The 11,140-nt window shown below is 45.3% G+C and overlaps 1 non-coding gene across 1 annotated transcript; it reads left to right on the top strand.

Annotated features, from left to right (window-relative positions):
* Positions 1–4,055: 4,055 nt before the first annotated feature.
* Positions 4,056–4,172, top strand: LOC129690558 (small nucleolar RNA SNORD22). The gene has a single exon (XR_008722311.1). It is a non-coding gene; the product is annotated as a small nucleolar RNA SNORD22 (small nucleolar RNA).
* Positions 4,173–11,140: the final 6,968 nt, after the last annotated feature.

Here is an 11,140-nt window from a genome sequence, read left to right as displayed (position 1 = left end):
TTTCTACAAATTCCCTTAATTTCTTCTCAAATCTAAGGCATTGTCATGGTTGATCTCATCCTACCCATTCTGTCATATTTCCAACTGGCTCTTGTGTGGTTACAGTCTTTGACTACCTGAGCCTGGCAGCTGTAGTGTTCTCCTGACAGCAAATCCGAATCTGTACAGGATCCTGGGGAATATGGAGGCCACAAAAGCAATTTTGCTTTAGAGACAGGGCAGAGAAGCAATAAGCCGCCCTCTACGTGAGCATCTGCCTGCTCGACAGGTACTCCAATTATTTTCTCTGTCAAGTACAAGCCTGTCTGTGAACAGGTACTTGACTCAAATTCTGGTGTGCACTGAGAGAAAGTCTTTCAGCACTTGAGCACAAGAGAAGCAAAATCCGTGACGGTTTGCATGCAGGGCTTGAAGACCACAGAGAGAAGACCTATATCTTTCTGTTGTTTGTTTGTGCTAACTTGCTCTCATTAGTGCTTTTGGAAGCTTGGGATGGAATAATAGTGAGAATGAAGGCTCAACCCTTCGTGGTGGAGGGCCAGATTCCATATTAACACAGAGCTGCAGCCTGGCCTGGAGAGAAATGGAGGCTTTAGTGCTAGCCAGTCCCGTGGAAGATTGACTCTCCAGTCACTCCCTTCCTAGCTGAGCCTAACTTCTGTCTTCTGCAAATGGAGATAAGCGTTACTGGATGAGACCTCCATGGGGACCAAGAAAGACTTTTTTTTTTTTTTTTTTATAGATTGCTTAGTGAAATGTCTGTCATATATATTCAGTCATGGTGGCATTTATAATAATATTAACAACAATCTAAATGATAGTAATAATAGCTTTAAGGAAGAAAAATTAGGAGGGCATCTACTTAAACTTCCTCTGCTAGTAAAGTTCTGAAGTTAGCCTGACTTCTCTTTCATCCTAGCTTTACTTAAAAACTGTATCTAGGGCAGGGCACAGTGGTGCACACCTTTAGATCCAGCACTCAGGGGTCAGAGGCAGGCAGATCTCTGTAATTTAGAGAAGACCCTGCTCTACATAGGGAATTAGACAGAGGGGTCGGGGGAGAGGGAATCACTGTGCGTGATAAAATGACTACTCAACAAATATCAGTAATATGCAAATATCCAATTAAAAAAACTTCTCATGATGTCAGTGATGGAGAGCAGTCCATCATAACCAAATAGTCAAGAAAGAATTATGAAATCTCGCTGGTGGTTGTAGGTAATCTGTGTTCTGCCTGTGACATGGTCTTTCTTACCAGCTTTGCCCTGGGCTCTTCATGGCCACCAAGGAGAGCTGGAGGTTGGAGCGGAGGCGGCTCAGAATAGTACCGCCTTGATTTTGGCAACATGCATATTGTTTCTTCAGCTAACTCAGCATGCTGGAGATCATTTTAACAGCAGAGTGTTATCATGTGGTTTCAGTAGGAAAAAAAAAAAAGACCCTATGTAAAAATAGCACCTTCTTCCTCAGCATGTCTGCTCCCTTTAATGAAAATAAGGCTTTCGCTTCGACTGAGCCAATGCAGTTATCAAGGCGTGAGCTAAAATCTCATCTGCTTCAAACGCTTCTAGCCAAATTCGCTAACCGTGGTACTTACAAACACTGACAATAAGAAGGCCACGGCGGTAAGAGCCATGAACAACGCAGGATAACTCACATTCGACACGCAGTTCTTAGATGTCGTTCTTCTAGAATGAGCCCCCAGAGAATACCGTTATAAAGAGGCCTGGCTGCTTTATAAGAGTATTCACAACAATATGAACAAACCAAAAAGGAGCGAAGAGGAACCAGCATCAGTCACAGATTCCTATCCAAGCCAACTAAAAATATAAAAAAATAATAAATAAACTAATATCACTTTGGGCACATGGCAAGCTAATGGGTTGCTTCTCAGAGGATGGTTTTCGTTCATTCTTACCAGCTTATGTTCAGTCATATCCTAATTCCACTCTGGGCTCTGGGACCTTCTGTGTACATTATCAATGTGAAAATACAACAGAGGAAAGGGAGCTTTATTTTATATGTTTAAGGAAAGACTCGAATCCACTTGTGAAAATTATCCTAGAAAACACTGTTAGGTCCACGCCAGGAAAGCTGAAGCTGCAGCTCAGCGGTAACGCACTGGCCTGGTGTGCCCAGAGTACTGTGTTCTGAAAAATCCTCATCCCGCTGAAAAGAAAGGGAACCAAGTCATCAGCACCCTCTTAGCTTCGTTTAGAATCTGGCCCAAATCAAGCCCAATGAGCTGATTGTTACCCAGAATCCCCTCAGGAGACTTAAGCTGGGTTATTAAGTTTGGCTGTGAACATAGAGTTTGGTAAATTCTCTCACGGTCACCCGCCATTTTTACTGAGTGAAATGTGGTCACAAAATGAGAAGAATGGTCACTTTCAACAGAGGAAATCTGCTCCTGAAACAATAAATGTTCTGGGGAGCTTACTCTGGGTTCTGGGGGCCTCAAGGGTCTTTGACTAGGGTGAGAAAAGGAGAGTCACCATTTTATTTTGTAACCTATTTATCAGAATCTGTTCTTTTCAGATTTAGTTATTTTATTTGTATGTTTATATATGTGCCCATGGTGACCAGAGAGCACCGGATCCTTTGGAACTGGAATTACAGGCTGGTGGTGTGGTGCTGGAAACCAGGCCTTCAATTTCTTGCAAGAGTAGCAAGTGTTCTTAATCGCTGAGCCATCTCTCCACACTTCATTGCTCGGATTCTCAGGGAAAGAGTGTTTCTGCTTTGCTAACCCTAAGATACCTTTATTAAAGGCATGTGAGGCTTCCAGACCTCTCCTTGTTCATTACAACAAACAGTCACATGCATTCTTCATCCCCTTGGGTATCACTGCACCTGTCATTGGGTTACTGGTCTCTCTCCGGCATTCAAGCCCTACAGATCCATGTGAGCCTCTGACTGGTCCCATGTATGTTCTCTGAAAGCAATTATAAAAGCTGTCTATCCTCTTTAACCAGGAGACTGCATCAAGCTTGCATTTAGCAAATGTTAGCCTCACACTGCCTCCCTCCACCTTCCTAACCTCTTTCATTTGTAAGAAAACATAGAATCAAATAACAGAAGCTTTGAGGACAGCACAGGGTCATACAGTCCAGCCACTATCTTCTCAGTGCATAGCCAAGGTAGTTTTTATCTGAACCTTAGATTAGATATTTGGGTAGAAATATTCTCTTGGGCCATTTGAACACTGAGAAGAAACCTAGGAACTGGGGAATGTGACCATGAAATTATTTGCCGGGAGTTTATTGTGAGCTGTGCTGGCTGGTTTTCATGTCAGCTTTCACACATACTAGAGTCATTTTAGAAGAGGGAACTGCAGTTAAGAAAATGTCCCTGCCATACTGGCCTGTGGGCAAGGCAAGCCTGTGTGCATTTTCTTGATTGATGATCGATGTGGGAGGACACAGCTTACTGTGTGGGTGGTGCTACTCCTGGGTTGGTGGTCCCAGATGTTGTAAGAAAGCAGGCCAAGCGAGTCAGGGATAGGAAGCCAGCAAGCTGCACTCCTCCATGGTCTCTGCTTCAGTTCCTGCCTTGAGTCCCTGTCCTGACTTCCCTGGAAGATGGGCTACAGCTGCTTTTAGTCATAGTGTTTTATCACAGCCATAGAAACCCTAACTAAGGCGTGAGCTTTGGAAGAGATGTGTTTACGGAGATAATGTGAGAAAGAAATGTCAAATGAGGCTGAAGTTTCACTTTTCATTCCAGAAGGAAGAACAGAACTTTGAAAACAAAACAAAACAAAACAACAATAACAAAAAACAGTCCGTGCAGTTGAATGAACAAGAGAACAAAGAGTGTTGACATATAAGGGAAACTGAAAGAAGTCAGTTTCAGGTTTTGTGCGTGCACGTGCCTGTGTACGTGTGTGTGTGTGTGTGTGTGTGTGTGTGTGTGTGTGTGAACATTCGTGTGTGTGGGTGTATAACAACCACAGGGCAAAGCTCCCAGTTCCTGCCAATGACTGAGAAGATACCTTTCATTCTAGGGATACAGCTAGTTAAAGACAGTTACCTAGGGTAGTTGTTACAGAAATCAGCTTGTGAAAACTAGAAAGTGGCTCCAATTACTTCCTGTCATAACCCCAGAGCCTGAGAAGGTGGACTTACTGAGGCTAGCTGGGGTGGACAAAGAAAGTCTGTTCCAAGAGGTTGTCAGTGCCCGCACGTGGGAGCAGAGAATCACCACTGCTGAGATGGGGGTTCATCTTTTCTAGGTCCAAGGAAGAACACGGTGCATAGAAATGGAGACCATGTTCAAGGACATCAAGAGGGGACTCTTTGGATCCCTTCTTCAGTAACTTTGTTCAAGACGGCATTCAGCCATCTTCATTTTTCTAGTAGAGCTACCCTTAACCTTTAAAACAAAGAAACAAAACAGAATTACAAAGTGAATCCAGGGTAAGGAAGTAGAGATGCTTTTCTTGAAGCCACCATCTCCCTCCCCCTCCTTATTCAGCCCCCTGTAGCTCTGATGAGAAGATAAACTTTAGCTTCGTGGATTAAATGAGATCAGTTTCCCGGGTGCACCCATGCTGAGATGCGATGCATGTATGTGGGTGTGGTAGGTTGAGAAATGTGCACGCTCTTGTGAGTGTTAAACTTGTTGTCAGGTTGATTGCATACAGCATCAACTAGGAGGCACACCCCTCTGTGTGCAGGGCTTGCGAACATATTTCCTGGAAGAATTAACTGATGGGGAGAACACTCTACTTCAGAATGGGTAGCACCTTCAAGTGGCAGCCCGTGTGTGAAGAGTTCCAAGGTAAAGCAGTGCTGGCTTTGCCTGCCTGCTTTCATGTCTTGCTGGTGAGTGCATCTCGTTTGTTGCTGCTCCTGCTGCCATCCTTCACTGACACTGGAACCCAGATATTTGGGGCTTCTGATGTGGATTGAAGACCAACAGCTGTCCAGAACCCGCTAGACCATCAGTTCTAGATTAGGACTGCTGAGCCAGCCTCCCTGGTAGGCTGATCATCTATGGGTTGTCAGCTTCTCTGGTGTGCACACAGTGGCTGTTGAACTACCTAGACAATATAACACAGCCCTTTTTATTGGTTGTGATCCTCTAGAGAATCTTAAGACAGTCCTCCTACCCTGTATGCACGCCCTTTGCATTGACTCTGTAGACTTTCCCATTGAGATCCAGAAGCTGTTTTTTCTTTCTTTCTTAAATTTGCCTTTGATGTTGTCATTGACTTTGGATGTGGGAACATTAACAAACATGACGCAAGCGGAAGATTTAAATGATTGAAGTTATCTTTATGTATTTACTTACGTGCACACATGTGCCACAGCATACATGCTGAAGTCAGGGGACAACTAGCTAGAGCTGGTTCTCTCCTTCCACCATGTGGATACTGAGGATTGAACTCACATCTTCAGGCTTGGCAGCTAGTGCCTTTATCCACTGAGCCATCTTGCCAGCCCAAGTAGGAGTTTTGATGTTGTTTCACAATGTGATTCATTTTCTCTTGGCCACCTTTGCAACAAGTTTGTTTTTCAGCTGGGTCCTGGGAGAAGACATGGGGAAAAGGCCAAGCTCTTTCCCCTGAGACCCCGCAAACAGGAGGGAGTCCTGGCGCAACCTGCCCAGCCTAGGACTATTTCCTACTGAGAGAGAGAGAGAGACTGCTCGCGTGTCTAATTACAAGCCTCTGCACTCTGGAGCTTGTTAAAGGACAAGCTATTCAAACAGGAGAGTCCACCTTCCTGTGTCTTCTCTGTAGACAAATAATTCTGAAATAATAGGATGAGACCAGAGTGCCGAGTGACATCATCTTGGAGAACGAAGGACAAACCTGCTAAGGTTAACAATGTCCCCCGTCCACCCACAGTCAGACTGTGAAGATCAGAAACGCGCAGTATCCAGCTGTAGTGCAGGTGAGCACCGATACAGAGGACATCTACATCCCAAGGGAATTCGCTGTCAGTCCACGTGGTTAATTTAGGGCCTAAGCCCGAGCTTACTTCTCAGCCATTATATCTTAACTTGGTGGTAGAGGACTACAGATCTAGACAGAGGCAGTTTTAGGAGTTAGCTGATTTTATTTCCACAGCAGCTGTTGTTTCATGAGAAGGTTACCGTGATCTGTTCGTTAGGAGAGCTACATGGTGCAAGCAGAGAGCAGTGCAGACAGGCTGTGGCTGAGAGAAGCCACCGCCGAGATCCTGGGAGGCTGGCAGCTCCCACCTCTGAGTGCAGGAAAGATGGTTGCAGGGGTGCAAATAAGCCCTGTATGTTTCCCCAGCGCCTAAGGGCATATTACGCCACTGCCCAGTAGTGGCTGATGCTCACAGCAAGGCCTCACAGCCATCAAGAACTGCTTAAGTGATGTTCAATGTATTCTGTTTAATGAGGCTGAGCAGACAGGGATTTCGCTTTATTATGGTTTCCATGAAAATGACTAAACTTTTCAAAAGTTTAATGCTTAAGAATTCTAAGCTTCAGTTCCCTAGAAAACTCACTTTCCCAGACAATGCGGGTGGTGAGTTATTAATTTAGACATACTCATTTGGATCCCATCTTCATTGTAATGGATCCCAACAGTATAACACAACACTCATTTCCAGGGTAAGTAGGGGAGTAGCCAGGACTTTTTTAAGTTGTAGTGGAATTGTGGTGTATGTGTGTGTCCATGTGCTGTGTTTGTGCATACATGTGCATGTGTATATGGAGGCAGAGGTCAACACTGACTGTCATTGCTCAAGGGCCATCCTTTCACTAAGCATCTAGTTTGGATTGTCATTGGTCCCCATCTCTGTCTCCCCAGCAGAGAGCTTACAAATATGTGCTGACGTACTCAGCCTTTTAAGTGGCTTCTGGGGTTAGACCTCAGGTGTTCATGCTTAAGAGCCAAGCGCTTTGCTGACCGAGCCATCCCCAGCCCCTTGACTATCTTACAAGGCCACAGCATCCTGTGGCCTTGGCATCCTCTGCTATACTTGGCTCACTCTTCTCCAGGCAGATACTGTCATTCTGCCAGTTGCCTTCTACTCACTCAGTGCTGGACTGGCTTCTCATCCCCTCAGTCCAGCTGTCTCTAGCTTTGGGTGAGCTTTCACCATGAACCCATCTGTAGGAAACCTTTATCCGAGCTCCTGGTGTGCCCTCTTCCATCCTCAGCGTTCTTCCAATGAACACAGCATAGTTACCGCCTTCACAGCTGATGTTCATACTTCATTAAGGGTCAGTATAGATTCCAAGTAGGGCATAGTGAGTACTTCATTTGTTAGGCCTTGTCTATTACTTTATATAAAGGGTTTGATTTCAACCTGCTTCCCCAGGGCTACAGGCTTCTATCACCCCGCTTTCTAATCCAAGAGTTTTAGAACAGAGAGACTTGTGGAAGGGAGTACTGGAGTTTGCAGCATAGTCCAGAGGTAGAACAATTTTCCAACATATGCAAGATTCTTATGTTCACTATCCAGTGCCTCTATAATACACACACATACACAGAGAGAGAGAGTGAGAGAGAGAGACAGAGAGAGACAAAGAGACAGAGACAGAGAGACAGAGAGCAGAGTGAGAGAGACAGAGAGATAGAGACAGAGAGCAGAGTGAGAAAGAGAGAGGGGGGAAAGAGAGGGTGGGGGAAGAGAGGAGGCCCTGACATAGGACCTGTGTCCTAGGTTGGCCTGGTTCTGTCTTATGGTAACTGTGATAATTGACAATTGGTTTAATCTCTCTAAGCCTCAGTACATTTATCTCTATAAGGAAGTCATTCTGAGGACTACTTTAGGGTTAATGTCACCATAAAGGTTAACTCACTGCAAAGGTTAATTCATGTGTGTAGAGTACCCGGTATCGTTCTTGGCAAACAGACGATACTGAATAAATATTGACCCTCTTCGTTTTCTCCTTTCCTTGTAATTAATCTATGTCTAATTCAGGATATTGTGTTTTAGCTATTGCTTGCTTTGAACGAGGGCCATGTAGAATGAAACCTCACAATCTTTTTTGTGGACTTCCAGCTTCTCACAATGCAGATGGGTGAGGGAAGGGCTAAGTCAGGGAACATCAGAACTTTTGTCCAGTTTAACAACTGGACTGGTGTTTAACAAGATCTTTCTGAAAGCTCCCCCTGTGCTCCCCACCTGTCATGCTTATATTCATGCCCCACATTTAAACATCCAAAAGTTCAGAGATGGAAAAAGAAATGTTTCTCATCCTCAACATCTGAAGTTTGGATTTTCAAAATGGAAGTTTCAACTCTTTTTTTTTTTAAATGTGTGTGTGTGTTTGTTGGAGTGCGTGCACATGAGCATGTGTGTTTATGGATACATGTGAGCACAGGTACTTTTGGAGTCTAGAAGAGGGCACTGGGTCCTCTGGAATTGGGGTTGCACGCTGTTATCTGTATGACACGGGTGCTGGAAACAATACCTAGGTCCTTTGCAAGAGCAGTGAGTGCTCCAAGCTGCTGAGCCATCTCTCCAGTTCCAAGAGCCCCTTCCCATACCTTGAATGTATTGTAAAAATGACCCATAGCCTCTTTTTACACTTGCCTCTACTATTATTTTCTCAAGTATTAGGTCTGAGTGTTTATACTCCACTAAAACTCATGTTAAATCCTAGTCCTTGAAAGATAGCAGAGGGAGGGATTCGCGGTGGATGGGTCCTAAGGGTTCTGTCATTGGGTGCCGTTAGGACACTAGGACTCTGGTTGACGTAGGCTTGGTGACTCACTTCACCTTTTCCACCATATAAGGACATACACAAAAAGCATCCTCTGGGAGCAAGACCATGGCCTCTTTAGACACTGAACCTGCTAGTTGGTGCCTTGACCTTAGGCTTTGTAGCCTCAAGAGCGGTGATTCTGGTCTGCTGTCCATAAGTTAGCTAGCTGGCTTATGTTATTTTGTTAGAGCAGTCCAAACAGGGTGTGATGTTTATATGATCAACTCGATGGGAATCTAGAATCTCCCAGGAAACAAATCTCTGAGCATGTCTGAGAAAGAGCATCTAGACTTGGGTAATGGAGATAGAGGATCAGCCCGTATGGGTGCTAACGACCTGGAGAACGGCTCCCTGGCTGAATCAAAAGGAGAAAGCAAGCTGAGCGTCAGCGCTCACGTGGTACGATGTGACCCACTGCCGCCTGCTCTTATGTGTGCCTTGATGAACCACACCCCCTTGGTCTGTAGGCCAAAATAAACCCTTCCCTTCTCGTGTCGCTTTTCCCAGGGGTTTTGGTCACAACAGAGAAAAGTAACTATCACACAGAATAGACCCTTGGGGACTATCCCAAAGGGTGACATTGGGAACACAATAGAAACTACCCAGGTCCTCCAGGCTTTCTCTTGTCAGCAGGCACCTATGAGAGCAGTTTCCCCAGTTCCAGCTTCCACACAGCATTATGTGTGGCCTGGAGCAGTGTGCGGTGAGATGCAGCTTTGACTATCCCCACTCAGCTTCAGGGTGTGTGCTCTGCAGATTCAGCATGCTTCTTCCCTGGATGCCACAGTGCAGACCAGAGCCATGATACAGGGCTTGATTTCAGCCACACTCCCGGAGGCTAGTCAGTGCCAGTCAAGAAAGCCAGTGTTTGCATCCTGGTGGACATGCTACTATGTGTTAAAACAGCCTGGGTGTGTTAACACCTCTATTCCTCATCACCAAGGAAAACTTCAGACAGCGAAGGACCTCTGTCATTTCATAGATAAGGCAAGTGGGCCTCAGAGAGACTGAGTCATTCAAGGCCACATATGTGTCAGCGATAGAACCAAAGCTTGGAATAAACCCATGTGTCCTGACCTCTGGTCCAGGTTCCCACTAGGCCATTGGATTGCCTCATCTCAGGTAAACATAATTCAAAACGGATTTCCTCTACTAGAAAAAAAAAATCTCTGGAGCTTCTCCTTGGGCTTTGGCCCTCCCCTAGGTTTCCATTGTTTGTTTGGTCTGGACCCAGCACTATTAGGTGCTTGTCCTTTTAGCCTACAAGGGCGTGAAGACTGCATAGATGCCTATATCCAAGTATCCTCCCAAATTTGTAGACTCCAGGAGAACTGAGGGATGATAAGCAACAATCCCAAACCTTCTAAATCAACACTGTCTAACTGTGAGACTGTGTTGGTTCTGTGTAGGTGTCTAGATTCAGTCTGACATTCTGGGGACTTTGTGATGCCCATGTGTTTTCTAGGCCTAAACTTTGGTTTTTAGTTTGTTTTTAGTCCCATCCTTCCACATACACAAGGAAAGGAGTCTGTCACTGAACTCTATCTCTAGCCCTTTCTTTACATGTTATTTTTGAGACAAGGTCTCACTAAATTGTCCTGGCTGGTCTTGAGTTTATGACAGTCGCCTGCTTTAGCCTCCTGAGTGCTAAGGTTACAGACATGACAAGCTATGCCTGGATGCCTTTTCAACACGTGATGCCTAAGTTTAGAGCCTCCTAGAATGATCTAAGTGTGGTGGCAGATGACATTGCACATTAGTATAAGTTTTGTCTGAGTTATTTGCAAATGCGCATGTTTCCCATGAAAAACATGCATATATAGGACACTAGTTGTAGACATATTTAAATTACTCAGCCATCAAGTATATGTCTACAGTCATGAATTTCCCAACCTAGACAAAGACAGGGATGAAGCCAGTGGGAAAGCTCTGCTTAAGTCTGTGTCGTCTGTAGTTCTCTGGAGGTGGCTTACTGCACAGTGATTGCATGAACGCACCCCACAAAGTTCATGTTTAGAAATTCAATCAGCAGTGCCAATGGTGTTGAGAACGGAGACCTTGAAGAGGCGCTGTGGTCACAGAGCTCTGCCTCAGGACTGGATCAACAACATCTTCACAGAAGCAGGTTCATTGTCACAAGAGGGAGGTATAACAACAAGCACCTGGCAGCCCCCAACTTTCTTCTTTCTCACTGTCTGCCTCGGGATCCCCAGCAAGAAAGCTCTTGCCAGATGCTGGCCCTGGGCTTTGAAACTCCCAGCTTCCAGAGTGAACACTTGTCTCAAGTCTCCTGTTAGAACAGCGCAGAGGCAGAGAGAGTTGGGCAGTGTGTGCAACAGGTGGTCTGCTATCAGCAAGGAAGGCCAGACCCACGGGCAGCCTAGAGGGCAGGCCAGGTGCCTGCTCCCTGGAAGGTACAGGTGACTGGAACATTCTGAGTGTC

The sequence above is a fragment of the Psammomys obesus genome, unplaced genomic scaffold (assembly GCF_907164565.1).
Source record: "Psammomys obesus unplaced genomic scaffold, mPsaObe1.curated_primary_1811, whole genome shotgun sequence".
In the NCBI taxonomy this organism is placed as follows: Eukaryota; Metazoa; Chordata; class Mammalia; order Rodentia; family Muridae; genus Psammomys; species Psammomys obesus.
Note: the sequence above shows the minus strand (reverse complement) of the source record. Positions and strands in the feature narration are given on the sequence as shown.